A 21,955-nucleotide genomic window follows, 5' to 3' on the forward strand; every position below is an offset into this window, starting at 1 on the left:
CTCCCTTTCTCCCTCCATTTCTTCTTCCCTCCCTCCCTCCTTCTCTTCCTTCTTCCCTCCCTCTATTCTTTTCTCCCTTCCTCCCTTTATCCCTCCCTTCCTTCCTCCCTTTCTGCCTCCCTTCCTCCCTCCCTTCTCTCCCTGCCATAATTTCTCCCTCCCTCCCTCCCTCCTTCCTTTCCTCCCTCCCTCCCTCTCTTTTCCCTTTCTTCCTCCCTTCCTTCCTACTCTCCTTCCTTTCTTCCTTCTTAGTTTAAATTGTTGAACATTAGGAGCATATCAAAGTCTAGTAATAATTTTTTCTTAGGCAAGGTGCTAGTAAGGATTTTATTTAGAATACATTTTAAGATCAAGAGAAAAAAAAGTTTGTCTACTTTTACGACTTCCCCTTTAAGGGAGAAGACCATAGAACTTGGGGAGGTCATTTTAAGAGAGCAGGACAGCTGGGAGTTTTAGATCTCTGTGCCTGTCTCTTGAGCAGGTGGCTGGAGATTTTTCTCTGAGTCGATCTGTGAGTGATTTCTGTGAGAGTTAACTGAGAAGTTGGATGAACATCTGTGAAGCTTTAGAAAGTTGGTTGGAGTGACACTCCCTTAAAGGGGAAGTAGGAAGAGTGGACAAACTTTTCTCTTGATCTTAACACTTATTCTAAATAAAACCCTTTTCAACAAAGGTATCAGGCAAGAAATTTCTCCTATTTAGCAGTATTTTTTATTAGTATCATAGGATCGTAGCCTTTAAAACTGGAAGTTAACAGAATTATCTAGTATAAAACTTTTTACTTTACAGATGAATAAATGAATACATGAAAAACAATTTATGAAGTGTTTATGATAAGTAAAAAAGGTGACATACATATAAAAGCTAGAAAGTCCATATTTTCAAGAAGCATAGCTTAATGGGAGTTTGGTCAATGATATTGGCCTTACCAGCAAAGAGACTTTGTCCAATAGCCTGGATCCCTCATTACCCTCTCATATCTTCTTTTGAAGCTCGCTAACACCGCTACACAAAGATTAGCAGACTTCTTCTTTATCCTGAAGTGATTTAAAATGCTTTGTCATACATGCCTTTGGTTTAGATACTCTTTCCAGCCAAAAGGAAGAGTGATTTGACCTTTTCCATTTTAATTTAAAGAGATAATCATCACACATCAAAGTGTTATAAGATCTTTCATCTTCCACAGAAAGTTCTCATGTTCCTTAGTACACAACTGCCTATGAGATGACAACCCATCCTCATTGTCATCTCCACCGATTAAATTTTTTTTCTGATATTGAGCAATTTAGTAACACCAAGGACTTTGATGGTAAGAACTTTATTCAGAAGGACTTTGGAATCTTTGGCCATATCTGGCTCCACCTCCTGACCTGCCAGTCTGGGCAGAGCCCCAGGATGTGCCCCAGGGGGCCCTTCAGCCCCCCACCCCATATTCCAGCGCCTTCCACCTCCATCCTCCTCCTTCCACACATGTTTATGGCTCTCACGGCCAAAAAGGTTGCCTACTGTTGGTCTAGGGGGAAATGCTATTCCTGAGACTCTTGACCCTCAAAGATGACATGATTTACTTAATGTCATGCAGGTGTTGAGGAATATAGTAGAATTTGAACCCAGATCCTCCAAACTCCAAGTCCAGTGCTATTATAGCTTCAGAATCTCTAGGATAATTTTATGAGTTTCTTTTAGAAGCTGCAATGCTTATTTATTAATGGATAGAGAATTGGCCCTAGAGTCAGGAAGATTGAGTTTAAGTTCTACCTTTATCCCTTACTGGCTATAAGAACCTGGACACATCATTTATTTTTTGAGTGCTACAAGAAACTAAGACATTTGGCATTTCCTTATGCGAATTGTGAAATTGTGATATCATAATTTCAATCCTTATTTCTAACCCATTGGAGCTTCTTTGGAGATTAGTGTATTGCATGTGTTATTCCACATACTCCTATTATTCTAATACTTTCCCCAAATAAGTAATAAAATTTGAAAAATGGTTTGAGAATTCTAAAATATTCATGAAATTTCTATTTACTCTTAATAGCTAAAATGCTTTTAACTACCATTCTATTAAAATTTTAGTGACATAAAATATGTGATAACCAGGTCTTTAGTCCCTTGAGGGAATTGCTTTCTATGGAAGACTTATGGGAAACGACAAGGATCACACAGGATAAAAAGGTGTGATTGGATTGTGATGATCAAAGATCCAAATAGATATTAAATAAAAATAATCTACTTTTCAGGGCAGGGAGAAGCCAATTCCCTGTTCTCAAGTAAAGAGTAGAAAGTATAAAAAATACTGTTTGGAACTAAAAGACTTCCCTTCTTTTACTCTTCCCTATCTCAAAAATAAAATAAATCATAGCCTTTCCAAAATGACATGGCACCAGTTACTGGCAGCATAAGACAGTGAGTAGAGGACTGGAAAAGCAAATAATATACTAGTCTTTGGAGTAAGAACAACCTGAGTTCAAGTCCTGCTTCTGATATATATCGGTTATGTGACTTAGAGCAAGTCACTTAACATTTCAGTGCTTCTAGGCAATTCCCCAGTTTAAAATGTTTTACTATCTGCATTCAGAGAGCCAATGTCTAAGTCTGAATCTCCCTACTTTAATAAAAGCACGATTCTAGATCCAGTCCCTGAAAAAAATGTATCAAAACTTTACATTTGATCTCAAAATTCAAAGTGAAATAATGGAAACCTGCTTCCCAAATCATCTCTATACCTGAACGTTTTTCTTTAGCATATTTTTTATAACAATGAATTCATTCTTTCTATCCCCATAACACTTTGATTACCAGGAAGTTAGTTAACATAATATAAAACCAAGAAAAATGAGAATCAAGCTGGGAAAACTTGCTGAAGCTGAGTCTGTTGGTCTTCTTTCTTGCAAGCTATATTTCTGATTTCTTAGGTATTGTCTGGCATCAAATGCCCAAATCCAAACTAGAGAGGTGTTAGGCAATCTGAAAGAGGAAAATTCCATGAGAAAATGGTATCTGAATCTTAAACTCTCTTCTTTTGATTAATTCAGGTTAACCCAGACACTCTGAAATGAAAGATCCAAACCTCTTGAGAAAGGAAGTTGGGACGAAGGCCATTTTCAATTTAAAAATAGACCAAAACATTTACATAGGCTCCTAGTTTTTCCCAGGTGACTCACTTTAGACTAGGGTATACAAATTCACCAGGTGTTTTAGGCTATCCCGAATGACTATTTAATTTCTCACTTCTGAGACTGGGTGTGAAAAATAAGGAATTTATGAAAGAGGAAAGAATTCCATAAAAATGCAGTTTTCCATGACTTCCATGTAAATGAACAAAGACAAGCCTGACATTTAATCCATGAAACCACAACAATCCTTGAGAGTTACATTCATTTTTTCCAGGGAGACCATACAAAATTGTATACAAATATTCCTCTACTATGCACGCTCTTTCTAATAAATTCCACCTTGAGAATTTTAAAGGAACAAGGCATATTTCAAAGAGAAGATACAGTTTAGTTATCAGTTAAAATAAATTAAAACTCTGAGTGTCTTTTTCATTTGGGCACATGTGGTTAATTATATTATTCAAACCTCTTAGAAAGAGCCATCTGTAGTGAGCTGTGGAAATCCCAGAAAGCCACAAAGTCTGACTCAGATTTACCTTGACCTTGACCTAACCAGAAAAGGGACTTTGTACCACAGACTGGATCCCTCACCACTCACCCATATTTCTGGTTTTAGAATCCCACTAACTGCACATCAGGTTTATACAGTGATTAGCAGACCTTCTTTGTCCCAAAGTGATTTAAGATGTTTTCTCACACATGCCTTTGATTTGGATACTCTTCCCAGTCAAAAGGAAGACTGATTTGACTGTCTCCATTTAAATATAAGGAATGAGCCTTTTAGTGCTATACAGTGGCATAATCTTTCATTATTCTTTCCTGGTGACATTAGGTCAGGGCTAAAGCCACAATATCTGGGATTGGCCATTAAAAACAGATATTTTTAGACAGATTCTGAAAATCTTTGAATTTTATAGAATGGAAAGGCCTTGAAATTATCTTGTTCAATTCCTTCTTTAAAAAAAAACTAATTAGGAAATAGATACCCAGAGACATAATTTGTTCATGCTACAAGAGCTAAATAATGAGAGAAATTTGACTGGCATGCAGGTCACCATATATCAGAATAGTGCTATTTCCAACATATTATCCTCTCTCACATTGGAATGTTTAAAAAATTGGCTACTAACCAAACCTATTACAAAAGCTCCTATTCTGAATTGCAAAATAAACAAATTTCCACTGGAAAAGGATGATATCCAAAGTGCTTCTCAGCTCCAAATTTTAAAGGTCTATTATAGTTGCCCTATATCAAACTCCCTTGGAAAAAGCAGGAACTGTTTGCTGGGATTTATGACTATTATCAAAACCAATGTACTGGATGTTACCCTAGGTCAATGGTTCTTAAACCAGTCCATGGATAGATGTCAGGAGATCTGTGAACTTTGATAAGGGAAAAAAAAACAACCCACTGTCTCTTTATTTTCACTAATCTCTATTTGAAATATAACATTTCCTTCAATTATTTAAATATGTAATTCTGAGAAGAGACCTTTACCAGAGTGACAAAAGAATTCATTACACCCCCCAAATTAAAGAACCTTCCCCCACCCACTCTGGGAGACTCCAGTGTTAGATGGAGAATAGCACAAGAAAGAGAGAAAGATAGGAGGAAAAAGAGGAAAAATAATTGTTCATATATTCACTAGATTTTCCCCTCATTTAACTCTCATAACCTCCTCATAAGGATTGCCCCAGAGGTGTTATTATTCTAATTTTGCAGATAGGGAAACTTAAGTTCAGAATATTTAAATTATTTGCCTTCAATCACAAAACTAGCCTATGTCAGAGGCAGGATTTAATCAATCAATCAAAATTATATATTTTTTGTCCACAGATGTTTACTATGCAAAAATCATCATCAAGAACAAAAAAACTGAAGGAACTTATGCTGTGCCATATACATATGTAAATACGGATGGAATAAATATAGCATGGAAACTACATAGTTCATTTGGAAGAGAGGGGAAAAGATGGAGGAATTAGGTTTTAAACTTAGGTCTCTCTTAATTGTATGTCCATTGTTCTTTCTACCAGATCAATCTGTCTCTAATACAAATTGCCATCAGATACGTATGTCCAGAAAAATAAAAAAAGGAGGGTTGGTTGAGAGAGAGAGAGAGAGAGAGAGAGAGAGAGAGACAGAGAGAGAGAGAGACAGAAAGAGAGACAGACAGACAGAGACAAAGAGACAGAAAGAGTGAGAACTGACAGATAGATGGGATGGATATAGTGACAATCTCATGCATGTAATCTCTATGAAATGAAATCTCCCATAGAGTTATTGTAAAATGTGTCAGGGTCTGTTCACCAACTGACTCTCCCTTCTTCAGAGAGTTACATAAGCAATCTATGGAGATTAATAGCATTGCCCAAGTCTAAATTGTTTTGTTGTTGTTGTTGTTGTTGTTGTTGTTTTGCCCCTAAAGTCTACAACCCACAAGGGAACAGTGATGATTAAAATGTCAAATGAAGAATTATGGTTCACAGAGAGCTACTTTGTGAATATAAGGCATTCTCTACGAAGGAAGCTGGCTAGATCTGTAGTGTAAACCAGTCAGGTTCTTTCTAGAACCTAACAGTTGAAAAAAGTCCTACCTTCATCTTACTGGTCTAGGTTATTGGATCTTTCAATGCATTTCTAAAAACCAGAGTTTAAAGGAAGCCTAAGTCAATTAATTACCCTACTAGTTTTGTAAATAGGTTAAAGTAACAAACCACCTCTTCTTTTGATTATAGAAACATACTGAGGCTTTAAACTATTCATCTTATTTCTGAGAGAGCCTCAAGGGCTGAAACAAGAACATATTTAATTTCAGAGTGATAAAAGAAGCTACAATAACAATATACTAGTATCAGAGCATATAGATTTCTTTCTTTGGAAACTTTTATCTATAGCTAAAATAAATATTTCACAATAAGGCTGATGTCCATATTTTGTGGTTAGAAAGAAATGCAGACTTTTATTTTTACATTTTTATTCTTACTAAAATGGGAATGCCATTGAGATCATTCAAGCCATTATAGGTTTGTAATATTAATAGCTTGAGAAGACTTTGGACATTATCTTCTACCAGCATTATTGTTTTTACATATGAGGAAAATAAAGGCCTGAGTAGTTTAATTTTTTAAGTATATTTCTCTATATTTGAGATTGCTGAAACATAAAATGTATTTACTAGTATTATCACCCCAAATGGATATTGCTACAAATAGCCAGACTGTGAATTTTTTTTTTAATTTTTTAAACCCTTTAACTTTCTGTGTATTGACTTATAGGTGGAAGATTGGTAAGGGTAGGCAATGGGGGTCAAGTGACTTGCCCAGGGTCACACAGCTGGGAAGTGTCTGAGGCCGGATTTGAACCTAGGACCTCCCGTCTCTAGGCCTGGCTCTCAATCCACTGAGCTACCCAGCTGCCCCCCAGACTGTGAATTTTTAAAACACATGTCATCATTGAAAAATTTTGTTAGGTGATATTTCATTCAGATCTTGTGTTGAAAGCATGCATTCTCCTGATAAGATAAAACAAAAGCCTTCAAAAGACCATTGTGATAAATGAATATTCAAACTACTTTGTGTACAATGCAGAAATGGTACAGTATAAATCCAAAGTATTATAATACAAGGTATAAAAATACTGTATCTTGAAGTAACTACTGATATATTTACCATGGGATTATAAATTCACCCATACAGACCATTCTAGTCCTCAAATTCCAGGATCCAGAGGTAGAAAGCCAGACAACAAATACTACAGATAACAGTAATAACTATGAGACAGTTTATCAGTCATGTATGGCAATATAAAAATGAATTCAGTGTTTAGTCCCTTCTACTTCTCATCCAGGTCTCACCCTGGCAAGGTCAGGGCGTAGCAATATAAAAATACAAAAATTAAAAAATAGCTCAAAAAAGTTAGAAGTCACCAACACCATAAACATATGCAGAATTAGATGGGAATCAAGTTGCGTCTGGCACCATCTTCAAGCAAAAAAAACCCGATGAAGTCTAATGTCTAATTACCACAGGTCCTTCCTGTTAAATGGTATCATTAAATGAATTCTACACTAATATTTGGAGAATATGTCTAAGAATTAATGATTAAGCTGTGAAATAATGTATCAAGGAGAGAGAAACCAGTCCAAAGCAGCCAAATGCTCAATGTCATGCTGAACTTCCTTTGCATGCTCTTCAAATTTGGTTCTTTTCCAGAGCTCTCCTTTTCAATCTTGTTTTTGGCTCTTTCTTTGTCCAGTTTCCGGAATTCATTGAGTGTTAAATCTTCAATCTTCTTCTTAATGCTGATGAAGGCACAACTAGATGAGTGCTCTTCATGTTCCAACATAGAATCATCTTCTGGTTCCCAGTACTCTAATTCCTTGAAACAGAAGAAGCACTGGGCTAAATCAGGCTCATTCTCACTTGGGCAATGGATGAACCCAGCTTCAGCCATCTGATCCAGCGTGCAAGCACAGTCCTCTGTAAAGGGCCAGTTCTGAAAGGTAGAGATGCAGGTATCTAGCAGGTAGAGCTGCCACATTGGACATAGAGACAGGACACTTATCTTGGCATGGCTAACGCAGACTATTCCCTGAGTAGTTTAAGGATTGGTTCAAAACCTTTTGTTTTAAGTCAGAGAACAGGGATTCAAGCCCATGTTCTAAGATTCCAGATCCAATTTTATTCCTATTCTACCAAACTACTCAAGATGGGAAACATGTTAAGATATTGGATGAAATTGGATTTTGGTATGGTAGGAGATAGAAAGGAATAGTGAGTCACAATTACAGAGAGGCAGGTTTAAGGATGAGAAAAGGTAAAACTTTCTAGAAATTAAAGTTTCCCCAAAGTGGAATTGGAGGTGGTCATTTCACCTTCCTTCAAGATCTTTAGATAATGTATGCCTTGTAGAGACCACTTTTTTCCAGGTCTGCTTGGTCAGTTGACTGCTGAAGTTATTTCTAATTCTGAGATTTTGTGATTGTTTAATAGTCTTAAGATGTGAAGTGTTCAAATTCCCAGGTCTTCAAAATATGGCCAAAGGTTGACCTTGCTCAGTACATCCTGATAAAATTAATAACAGAGAGAGGAAGGAATTTCATCTTTTACTTTATGGTACAACACATGAGACTGTGATCTTAAAATGTTTTTTTTGAAGTAGATATTCTATGTACCCTTAAAAATTATCTCCATTCAGGATGGGTTCAGAAAAACCAGTGAAGACTTATATGAACTGCTGAAAAGTAAAAATGAAAATTCATGCTGAAAACTGTTTTAAACCTTAGGCAACTGGAAAAAGGACTTAATAGACTGGTAAAACTTTTCCTATAAATGTGCTGATTCAGTCAATATTATGATGTGACATTATTAAAATATCCTTCTTTAGCATACTTGATTATTTCAGAAATATTAAATCAAATTCTAAATTACAAGAAGTATTTAGGTCATTATTTAGGTGTAGATAAAGTTTTAAAAAGTATTGGGCTATGAATGGCCGAATGTAGAAATAGAGGACATGCTAGGGAAAGCAGGGAGATAATATAGTTCACATTAAATTAGGAGTTGAAGGTATTCAAAGTTCTTCACCCATCTTAGCCCCTTTGATCTTCACTATAATATTGTGAGGTTGGAGCTGTTACTATTTTTACAAATGAAGAAATTGAGGTTGGTAGAGAAGAAGTGGGTTGATAAGGTCATACAGGATTTCCACCCAAATCATTATGACTTCATATCCATTATAATGCAATCCATCTTTCTCTATTAATTAGTAAGAGTCTTCAAAGACAAGAGAGAAATCCAAGGAAAGAAATATGGCCTAGAAAACCAGAAGAAAAGAAAGGAAAATCTGAAGATGAGTTGGGAATACTGTAGTCAGTGTGTTCAAAGGCAACTTATATCATCAGGGTACATAGGAGATGAAAGTATTCTACTATCTTTGGAACCCATCATGGTTCCACCTGTTTGGGATTCTTAGAGAGAGCTGATGACACACAATACTGGACAAACCATCTTGTAACAATTTCCATTCTGTTACTTCAGTAATTAAACCTTTTTGGATCAAATCCAAAACATGATTATTTAATTCCAAGTCTTATGATAGTGAGATACCTGTACAGTTAGTCTCATAAGCATGCTTAGATGACATTGCATATAATATAATTTAAAATTTTTACACTTTAAAAATTGCTCAGTGTCTTTTTCATCTCTAAATTCCAAGATTCTAAGAGGTAATGAAAACAAAGTCTTTTTTTTGTATTATTTCAGAGACACCACAATGCTTAAGATCGAGATATGACCTAAGAGGTCATCTAAATAAATCCTCTAATTTTTCCAGTAAGGAAATTGAGAACCATAGAGGAGAAATTATTTGCCCAGGATCACATGGCTATTGAACAAATGTTTTGCTTTGTAAATTCATAGCCCAACATTCTCTAAAACACTCCCCAAAATTAAAAAAAAAACCCTAGCCTAAATACTTGTTGTAATTTAGAATTTGATTTAATGTTTCTGAAATGACCAAGTATACTATCACTGTGTATTTTAATATCTTTACATCAATCAATTGGCTGAATCATCACATTTATGGGAATTTTTACCAGTCTCTTAAGTTCTTTTCAGTTTCCCAAAGCTTAAAATAGTTTTAAATTTGAATTTTCATTCATCTTTTATATTGTAGTAAAATACAAGAGGCTGGGACCTTGAAATGCTTTTTTGAAGAAGATATTCTGTGCACACTTTAAAAAATTATCTCCATTCAGGATATATTTGGAAAAAAGCTGGGAAGGCTTATATGAACTGATGCAAAGTGACATAAACAATGACTAGAAATAGGAGAACATTGTACACAGCAATAGTAATATCTTAATGATTATCAACTATTAGGAATTTAGTTACTCTGATTAATGCAATGATTGATGAAAATTCCAAATGACTCAAGATGAAAAATGCTATTTATTTCCAGAGGAAAAAGTGGTGAACTCTATGAGCAGAACAAGTATATTTATCTTTATTTTTTTACATTCTTTTTTTGCAGCCTAGCTAATACAAAAATATGTTTTACATGACTTCACATGTATAATAGGTATCATATTTTGTGTTTCTCAATGGAGTGGCGGGATTGAAGAGAGCAAATTCAGAACTAAAAGTTTTTTAAAGACTGTTAAAATAATCCCCATTCAAATTAGGAGTTAAATTATTATTATTATTATTTCACAATTTACATCTGTTTGAAATTTTCCTGACTCTATTTTCAATTGTATTTAAATGACATGAATTTCATAGTCAAATTGCAAACACATAACCTAAGCATGTTGTACTACTGATTTTTCTTTCATTGTGACATCCTTTCCCAATTATTTCATTCTCAAAGACTTACCATAACAAATGACTATCTATCTGGGAATTATCCAGAAAGATCTTTTGAGTCTGACTTCACTGAGAACAAATTCTATGTTCTTTCTCTAAATTTCCCATGCTGGTACCATCAAAGGTGAAATATTATTCTGGATAAAATATTGGAATAATCAAATTTTTATTCATATATTATATATTTGTAATATTCCAAGATTTACTGAAAATATTCTTGGCTATTGTGCATATGCAGTAGAGAATAAAAGCAAAGGTTCCACTTTGTGGAGTCAAAAGATGCTACAAGTTTTATTCCTGGCTGCCTTTATTTAATTGCTGAGGCAAAAATAAGAGGACCACTAGGGATGAAATTGAACACAACAGTTTTAACCATTCCCACAACCCCAAAGTTTATGTCTTTTTCTTTGTCTCTTGACTTTTTCCCTTTCCATTAAAAACCAATTTGTTTTATAGATGGTATTTTTATATGAATTTTTTATTTTCCCAAAACTGACATTTTTACTCTCTCCATTCTATCACACCTTAAAAGAAGGCCATTCCTTATTTATAGTAAAGAATGGCAAAATAGGTAAAAATAATTTCAACAAAACTAACCAACATAGGGTAAAAAAAAACAAACAAACAATATATGATATGATAATGCCCTAAGTGAGGTATATGGGATTATTCCCACATATTTTTCCTTTGGAGACAAGCTGAATCATTATAATTTTAGGGAATTTTGCAATTATCGTGTTGTTATTACTATTATTTCCATTTGCATTTTTGTAAACATTGTATATATATATATATATATATATATAGTTTTCATGGTTTTTCTTGCTTAATTTTACTTGAATTAAGATATGTCTTCCCATGTTTTTTATATTCATTATTCTATATAAGAGTGGAATTCTACATTATTAAAGTACTATAATTTGATTCACCACTACAAAATCAAAGAATGTCTACTTTATTTCTAGTTCTTTGCTGCTACAAAATATGTTAACACACAAATTTTGTGGTATAGAGTACTTTTATTTTTGTCATTGACCTTCTTGCAGTATGGATATAGTAGTTAAATTTCTGAGTCAAAATCTATGGGCATTTTGGCCCATACATAATATTCACAATTGCAAATTCCAGCTTTTCAGAACAGCTAGACAAATAAGCAACTAGACCAATATATTGCATTAGTGTGCCTAGCTTTCTACAATACTTTCAATATTGACTATTCTTATCCTGTCTAATTTCAGTGTATTTAGATTTGTTTTCCATATATTATTATCATTAGTGATTAGCAGAATTATCTAGGAACCTCCACAAATAATTTGGAACTAGAGAAATAGAGTCTTTTTCAGAATTGTGCTGAGAATGAAGCCTATTCGGGGATTTACAAGAGAAGATATCAAGGGGCCAGATGACTATATCTGGGACTCAAAAAAGTACTCATTAAATAGATATTTTGAGTGAGTTAATCAAGGATACTTGATGATAATTATTGTATTGTTTTGCCTTTTTGTTTCATGGTCTTAATGTTTATTTTTGAACTTACTTGGTTACCTTATGACAAGTAAATCTCCTTCCTCTATCAAAACCTGACCATTTTAAGCACTCAAAGTAATTTGGTTTGTAACCTAAATTTTGTAATTCTTATTATGAATACATGAAAAACATTATAGATTTGGTTTGGAGATAAGTCATCAATTGGAGGAATGGGCTGCCCACTCTACTATGAATCAAAAGAGGTAAATTTAGGGCATCGAGGGGATTAGGATAGCAAGTGGTTAATTGTGAGAATGGAGTGAACCACACTGACTCATTTTGTGACTCAATTCTGGAGCTCCCTCATTTCCCCACCTTTTCAATTGTGGGTCTATTCCAATTTCCGTCCTGTGAGAAAACTTTTTTTTAATTGTGGGAACTGGGAGAAAACAATATTATATTATTTGAACCTAGCCTTGCTTGTCTGGGAATCTGGACCACCTCTCCTTACTGTTTAGAGAACTTAATTAAGGACCCCAAGTTGTACTGACCAGAGACTCAAACAGACTCAAAGACTGATAAAAGTTTTCTCAAAATTTTACATCTCAAGGAACCTATGTCTTATCTGAAAACCATTTCCATACGTATCAATCAGTTTTCATTTTCATAATACTTTGATTATTCACAGACACTTTGGAGGGAATAAGACTCTTCTTTTTTCTGATTTCAGGGAAGTGCACCTATTCACTCTCCCCTTCAAACTTGGAATCTCCCCAATTATAACTCCAATTAGAAATCAGATGATCAAATATTGTACCCTGGTGAATTGTTTCTTTTTAAGAAATGGCCTTACTTTATGAATTTTTTTCGTATATTAAAATCTGCCCCCCCTGCTTTTGATTTTCAGCTTTAAAATGAGAATGAGGCCTGGTTACTATATATTAGAGAATTGCCATGAATTGCTTAATAAAATGAAAGGTTAGAAGTTCAAACCTTTGCTTCCTCAGTTATTTCATCTTTAACTCACTACCTTAAACAGGAACATTCCTTCAAAGGACTTTATAGTGCATGGTATTTCTTTGGAGAACTAACTGTTCTGAGAATAAAAATATCACTATTTGCAGATGATATGATTGTATATGAGATCTCTTAACTTAAACTTAAAAAACTTGTCAAACGTAAAAAATTGTCAAAAAACTATGAACTCTGTCAAAGATGCAATTTTAAAAATAAGCTCACATAAATAATCAGCATTTACATATAATAGCAACAAAAGCTGATAGGTGAAGAAATTGCACTTAAAATAACTACGGACAATATAAGTATAAAATACTTGGGAGTCTACTTGACAAATTGAACCCAGGAACTTTATGAACACAATAGCAAAACACTCTCCATTCATACAAACAGAGAAATCTAAAAAATTAAAGAAACATTAATTATCCATAAGTAGACTGAGCCAATATAATAAAAAATGTCAATACTATTTAAATAAACTGACTTGTTCATACGAATCAAACTGCAAATAATTATTTTATAGAATTAAAAAGATAATAGTAAAATCCTTCTGGTCAAGAATATAAAGATAAACCATGAAAAAAAATTAGGGGAGGCACACTACCAATATTAACTATACTAAAAAGTGATAATAATCAAAAACAGTCTGGTCCTGGATAAGAAATAGTGCTTGATCAGTGGAATAGATAAGCTATACAATATAAAAAAAGTGATCACAGTAATGTAATGTTTGACAAACCCAAAGATTCAACCTCTTTGGACAAGAATTCACTATTTTTTTAAACCCTTAACTTCTGTGCCAATTTGGCTCCTAGGTGGAAGAGTGGTAAGGGTGGGCAATGGGGATCAAGTGACTTGCCCAGGGTCACACAGCTGGGAAGTGGCTGAGGCCGGGTTTGAACCTAGGACCTCCTGTCTCTAGGCCTGACTCTCAATCCACTGAGCCACCCAGCTGCCCCAAGAACTCACTATTTGACAAAAACTTCTGGCACAGTTGTGAACAGTTTGTAAAGAAGTAGGCATAAAGTAACATCTCATATCATATACTAAGATAAGCTTAAAATGGATACTTAAGTTCTACATAAATCATAATATCATCATCAAATTAAAGAAACATGGAGTAATTACTTGTCAAATCTATTGATAAGGGAGCGACTCTTGACCAAACAAGAGATATAGAAGATCAAAGAAGGTAAATTACATGGTTTTTGATTACATATTTTTAAAAATTACATGTACTAAACCAATGTAGCCAAAATTAGAAGGAGAGCAGGAAACTGGGGTGAAAATTTAAGCAACTTTCTCTGACAAAGGTCACATTTGTTACATATATAAGGAAATGAGCAAAATTTGTAAAAACAAGAGCCATTGTCCAAATGATAAATGATCAAAGAATATGAACTGGGAGTTTTCAGAAAAACAAATCAATGCCATCAAGTTATAGAAAATGTTCTAAATCACTAAAAATAACATAAATGAAATTAAAACAACTTTGAGGCACCACCTCACATATCTCAAATTGACTAACATAATAGGAAAAGAAAATAACAAATGTTTTAAGGAATATGAATTCATAATTATACTAATACAATCTTGGTGGAACCATGAACTGTTCCAACCATTCTGGGGAACAATTTGGAATATGAAAGGACTTTGCAACTTTATCTGCCCTTAGACTCAGCAATATCAATACTAGGTCTGTGTCCCAAGGAAATAGAAGAAAAAAGAAGGGTCCCATATGTACATAAATATATATTTAGAATCTCTTTTTGTCATGACAAATATTTGAAAATTCATTGGTAGTTTAACAATTGGAGAATGGCTGAAAAATTGTGTCATATAATTGTGAAGAAATACTATTGTGTTGTAATAAATAGTGGAGAGGATGTTCTCAGAAAAAGTCTTATATTGGCTGATGCAAAATAAAGTAATTAGAACTAGTAGAACACTGTACATGTGGATAGCAATCTTGCAATGATAATCCTTTCTAAAAGTCTTACCTACTTTAATTAGTACAATGATTCACTGTAATTCCAAAGAAATCATGGTGGAAAATATTATCTCTTTTCACAGAGAGACTAGCTAAATCAGTACATATTGAAGTATATTTTTTTCACTTGATTTTTATTTACTTTTAGCTTTTTTCCACAACATGGCTAATGTGAAAATATGTTTTGTATGATTTAATATTTATAATAAACAACACTTTTTTTAAACCCTTAAGTTCTGTGTATTGGCTCATAGGTGGAAAAGTGGTAATGGTGGGCAATGGGGGTCAAGTGACTTGCCCAGGGTCACACAGCTGGGAAGTGTCTGAGGCCAGATTTGAACCTAGGACCTCCAGTCTCTAGGCCTGACTCTCAATCCACTGAGCTACCCAGCTGCTCCTGAACACCACATTTTTGCCTTTTCAATAGATGGGTGAGGGCTAGAAGAGGTAAAGAAATGTGAATTGAAAAGATAAAATTAAAAATATATTTATGTCACCTATCCACTTTGAATTTATTGTGGTGTATGGTATATGATTCTGCTTAAATCTTATGAGACTGTTTTCTGATTTTCTAGCAAATACTTGTCGAACAGAAATTTCTTCTTTTGGCCTTTATGTTTTCTAGAAGTATTGGACCCTAGTTTGTTGAATTTAATTAATTTTTATTCTTTTTTGTGTACTATATTCTCTATATCTATGTTTCTAGTTCTAAACTAATATCAAAATGTTTGATGATAACTGATTTATAATTGTATTTTGAAATCTTTCTCATTCATTTTATGTTCACAGACATTGTTTCCCTTAGTTTATAAGCCATTTTCCCTGCTAAATCAGTGCTCTTAAGACTTTTCTAGCTCAGGAAAGTAGCCTATTGGGAGTTAGTTGTAGCACTAAATCAATTCTGGAATTAGTCATTTAAAGTGACAAATAAAATACTGTTTCCACAAAAAAATAACATCTCATAAAAATATTATTGACTCTGATATGTTTAATTTTATGTCTGTGATGCTTAAGGTTTTTGAAATTAAAAAAATTATATATTAATATTGAGAATAAAATTATTAAAATTATTATATCAGTAAATCTAAAAAAGAGCTTTTAGGTGAAGGGCAAGGTATGTAGGTTAAATAACTTCAAAATATATTTACAAAAGAAAATGATTTTTAAAATGGTAAATCTTTTTTTTTTAAACCCTTACCTTCCATCTTGGAGTCAATACTGTGTATTGGCTCCAAGGCAGAAGAGTGGTAAGGGCTAGGTAATGGGGGTCAAGTGACTTGCCCAGGGTCACACAGCTGGGAAGTGACTGAGGCCAGATTTGAACCTAAGACCTCCCTTCTCTAGGCCTGGTTCTCAATCTACTAAACTACCTAGCTGCTCCCAATGGTCAATCTTTTAAAGAAATATTTTTTACAAACACCTAAACCCAGGGAGCCACATTTATATGCAGGAATGAAACATTATGTTGTGAGGATTATGTAGGTATTAGTTTATATATAGTTAATGTGGACCTAGCAGGAAAGGATGGATAATTCCACATGGATTGGGGAAGCAGGAAGTGGCTTGTGCCTGAGAGAGACTCTGTGGGGTTTGGGACAAAAACTGTTGCTGACCCTGGGAGATCTCAGAGCTAGGGGAGTTGTATCCAGATTCCCTGGGATCCTGAGAGTGGTGAAGGTTTACAGCAGAGGACATCAGACCTGCAGAGCAGCACTGAGTAGGGAACTGGTTTGTGATCTGGTGGACAGCATTGCAAACTTTCTCTCCGTACCTGGATACCTTGGATCATCTGTTCTGGTGGAGTTGACTCCTGGCATCCTGAAACCATCCCTGGATTAGCCATGAGATCCCAAGTAAAGCCATCCTCAGGTCCTTAGATAAGCTGACCAAACCTGGCTAGAACCAGGTTGGGAGGAACTTTCCCCTTGTGACTCCAGTACAGCTTTCTTTGGGCCCAGTCTTGCTTAGATCTTAGAAGAGAGTAGATAAGTCCCTTTCCCTTGACCCTGTAGTTTGCCCTTAGTCTGTTTGTGTAGAAAAACCCTATTCCCATCTTCTACCTTAGTTTGTGTCTGATTAAAATGTGTTATTCAACTCTCGCCTTTACTTATCAGCTTCCATAGGCTCTGTCTTGTTGATACTGGGTGGCAGTTGGAGGCCAACAGCCATTTCTGTTACAGACATCCAAACAGCCATTATAACCTATATACTTTTTATGTCAATGAATTCATACTGAAGAGAGTACTGGAATTTATTCCATTTCTCCCTCACCTTCCCCCTTATCTCCTTAAGAATATTGTTATATTTATTATCTTTTGATAGGGAGGCCAAAAAAAAGAGTTTATTGAAGTGTTTTGTGATTTAGAACCCTTTCTCATGTGCTTATTGATAGTTTTGATTTCTTTATCTGAAAATTGCCTTTTCATGTCCTTTGCCCATTTATTAATTGGGGAATGGTTTGATTTTTTGTATAATTGATTTAGCTTGAATATATTTGATTAATTAGGTCTTTGTCAGAGTTTTTTTATACATATTTTTCCCCAATTTGTTGATTCCCTTCTAATTTTGGTTGCATTAATTTTGTTTGTACAAAACCTTTTTAATTTAATGTAGTCAAAATTATTTACTTTTCATTTTGTAATTTTTCTAACTTTTGCTTTGTTTTAGAGAAATGAAAATCAAAACAACTCTGAGGTACTACCTCACACCTAGCAGATTGGCTAACATGACAGCAAAGGAAAGTGGTAAATATTGGAGGGGATGTGGCAAAACTGGGACATTGATGCAATGCTGGTGGAGTTGTGAATTGATCCAACCATTCTGGATGGCAATTTGGAACTATGCCCAAAGGGCTTTAAAAGACTGTCTGACTTTTGATCCAGCCATACCACTGCTGGGTTTATACCTCAAAGAGATCATAAGGAAAAAGACATGTACAAAAATATTTATAGCCACACTCTTTGTAGTGACAAAAAATGGGAAAACGAGGGTATGCCCTTCAATTGGAGAATGGCTAAACAAATTGTTATATCTGCTGGTGATGAAATACTACTGTGCTCAAAGAAATAAAGAACTGGAAGAATTCCATGTAAACTGGAATGACCTCCAGGAATTGATGCAGAGTGAAAGGAGTAGAACCAGGAGAACATTATACACAGAGACTGATACACTGTGGCAAAATCAAATATAATGGACTCCTCTACTAGCAGCAATGCAATGACCCAGGACAATTCTGAGGAATTTATGGAAAAGAACGCTACCCACATACAGGGGAAGAACTACAGGAGTGGAAACACAGAAGAAAAACAACTGCTTGAACACAGGGTTGATGCGGATATGATTTGGGATGTAAACTCTAAATGACCAACCCAGTGCAATTATCAATAATACGCAAATAGGTCTTGATTTATGACATATGTAAAAACCAGCAGAAATGCACATAGGCTACAGGGGGTGGAGGGTGGAGGGAAGAGTAAGAACATGACTCATGTAACCATGGAAAAATTTTCTAAAAATAAAAATTAAAAAGAAAAGTGTTTTGCGTTTGAAGTGCTGGGGTAACATACAGGAAAGTGAGATAAGCCTTGCCAATAAAATTATGTTGTAAAAAAAGGAAGATAGCATATAAAGGTGTGTTGGAAGGTATGTAAGGAAATTCTGGGAAATTCTGTGGAGGTATGGGTACCAGTAAGATAAGGCAAGATAATCAACTCTCAGAGCCTGTGGATCCAGGGATCCTATACCTAGTCAAATAATGGTATATATCAGTGGAAGTTTCTATCTGTGTCTCTGAGTCTCTATCTGTCTCTGCCTCTCTTTGTGTTTTATATATATGTACATATACATATATATATATATATATATATATATTTCAGAGTTTTTATTGTGGTTTCCTTAAAATACAAGATAAAGCCACTATTATGCTCTCTTAATGAATGAGGAAACTGAGGCTCAGAGAGTTTAAACAAATTGACTGTAGTCATACATCAAATACAATACTTGAAACAAAAACTTTCAGTGTGACTATAGTCCTCTTTAAACTCTACATCACTGCATTTATAATATTAACCTTAGTGGAAGTCACTTGTGTAATGCCATTGTTGATTGATTAATCACTTGAATGAAGAAATGAATCAAATTTATTGAATCAGCATATGTCGTCTATAGATGATCTACAATTGAGAATTTTAGTCAATAAGATAATTCATATAAACCAGATTTAATTTTAAAGGATCTATTGTAACAAGTACAAAATTGGGAGAGAGATGGCTTGGCAGTAGTTCACATGTGAAAGAGTTAGGGATTTTGGATGACCACAAACTTAATATGAACCATTAGAATTGTGAAATTGCTGGAAAAGATTGTACAATCTTGGCTTATATATGTAAAACACTTTGCAAACAACAAAGTTCTTTATAATTGCTTATTATGATTTTTATTATCATAAATAAAAAAAGTAGTCCCAGTATATTTTATGATGCTCTAACCATATCATGACTATTTTCTTTAATTCTTTGCACCACAATTAAAAAAAATAAAGAAACAATTGGAATGTTACAAGCTGAAAATTCTGATAAAGTCATTTCATATAAGGTAATTATGATGAAGCTAAACTGAAAAGTAAAGCCTGACAGAAAATATGATAAGTGATCTCAAATATCTGAAGGATTTTCAGGGGAAAATTAGACTTATTCCACTTTCTTTCAGAAGACCAGACTAGAATGTAGGAGATTTTAATTTAAGATATTAAAAAACTTTATATAACATAGAATTGTATAACAGTGAAATTGTCTGTCTAAACTACATAGTGACCTTCCAATCCGAGGCAGTATTTAAGCATCAGGGATGCTGTAAAGAGGGTTCTGATTGGGAAAGATGGATTCTATGCTTCCTTTCAACTTTATGATATTATACAGGTAACCTCATTTTACAGATGATAGGAATGAGATCCAGATATAGGTTTGCCACCGTGGCCCTAGAACCACCATATGTACCTAGTCCTGATGTATCAGTATCCCCTGTTCTTATCCTGGACACTTGAAGGAAAGAATATTCCACTGTACCTAAAATTTTACCACCAGTTCTATGAGACCGAATTTTCTTTTCCTATTGTATATAAGCAAAGTGTTAAAGATCAATTACAGTTTTGCTTCCAATAAAAGTACTGGAGATGACATCAGTTTTAAGGATGAGTACAGAAAACACTCACTTTTTGGTTCATTTCTTTATTACTTACTTCCCTTGTTAAATCTATTTTAATATGTTTTTTGCTTTCACAATTTATTTGCCTTTTTATGCTTCAGAAGAGACATATTGGTAGGGGCACATGTTGAAGATTTGGACAGGGATGACTCTGGAAAGCATATTAAATCTAAGTAGTAGTGAGAGGCCTCAGTATCATATAGAGAACCTGTTGAGGGACCAGCAGTATAGTCCCTATGATTGATTTAAGGTTGTTTCTGATATGAGCATTGGTAGGAGATTATATCATGAAAAAAAGTCAAAATGGATAAATGAAAGATATGGGTTTATGATTTCATTTGACTAGTAATATAACATTGTCTCTTTTTAATTGATCAATCTTTTCCTGGGATCTGAACTTTTTTTTCTGCCCCTCTGATCATAGACACATCAGAACATCCATACTTATATAGCACAATCATTCACCTATTCATTCTAAGTCATTGTCTACACGATTAGATTAATGTTTTGGGTATGGATTAAATTTACTCTCCCAAGTTCCTTTCCAGTAATGAAATTGTGTGGATTTAACTCAATAGAGTTAAATGAAAAACATAAAATTTCAAAGCAATACACTGGTAAAAACATAAAATAATTTAAAAATTTTGTGTGAAAGACAATATATTGGTCATTGTCTCTGGAAATTATCTCAAGGATGGTACATTAATAAGGTATTTAGAGGTAAAGTATAGTCCTGCTTACTTCTTTCTCCTCTCTCACAAAATTGAATATTAGAAAATGAAAATCATCATTAAGACAATTTTACTTTTCTGACTTATGGTAAAATGACTTCAATTTACATTGGTAGAGAAAGTTCACCATCAGAAGCTCTAAACCGTGATAAAATCACAGATATTGTTAAAAAAAACAAACAAAACCAACTGTTTTGTTTGTGATTCAAGAAGTTTTAGAATACCTACTAGCCACATTCTGACAAATTCTAAGCTTCAAATCCATCAGTGAGTTAAGGGGGGATGTCAACCCCAAGCACGTGAAGACTTACCTTGGCATAATGGGTGGATGAGAGCAATTCATTCCAATGGCCATGAAGGTGGTAGAAGTGGGCACTATGAAGTTCATAGAATGTGTTCAGACATTGATGATATCAAGGCCACCCACAGCATCCCTGATCATCAACAGGATTTCAATGACTTTGGAAGAGAAAGTGAGACCAACAACTCTGTTCACCTTTGCCTCACTTAAATTCAACTCAAGCATTAGTTAAAGCATCACCCCATGATGACACTGGTCCTCTTTGAAATGAAGGATGAACAACTATGATTAAATCACAAATATTGTTACAAAAAACCCCAAAACCCCCTATATTTTGTATGTGTGCATGATTGTCTTTACTCCTTATAGAAGAATACGGGTACGATGAGTTATGGAGTAGATTAATTGGGGGAGTATTTTGCATAACTGGAAGGTCTTCAATAAAATTAAATCTTTGATGGATTTTTAGAGTGTTGATTTCTCACATTATTGGAAGAAGTTTAGGATGTCATGGCCTTCAAAAATGGAATCAATTTGTTGAATGGGCTTCTCCAGAGATTATGCCTACTCCTGAGAGAAAAGTTTCACGGATATTTTGCACCCTAGGGCATTTTATGATTGCCATTTATATAGGGCTTTACTAATCACAAAGCCTTTTCCATATATCACCTCATTTGATAAGCATAACATGATTGTGAGGCAAATTAATACAAATATCCCTCCCATATCTTGGAGGTTAGGGTTGCAACATCCTCTTGAT

At 34.4% G+C, this 21,955-nt stretch overlaps 1 pseudogene; it reads right to left on the reverse strand.

Annotated features, from left to right (window-relative positions):
- Positions 1 to 7,243: 7,243 nt before the first annotated feature.
- LOC123247551 overlaps positions 7,244 to 21,955 on the reverse strand; it is a 57,803-nt pseudogene continuing 43,091 nt past the window's right edge.

This window comes from Gracilinanus agilis, chromosome 1, assembly GCF_016433145.1.
Source record: "Gracilinanus agilis isolate LMUSP501 chromosome 1, AgileGrace, whole genome shotgun sequence".
Taxonomy (NCBI): Eukaryota; Metazoa; Chordata; class Mammalia; order Didelphimorphia; family Didelphidae; genus Gracilinanus; species Gracilinanus agilis.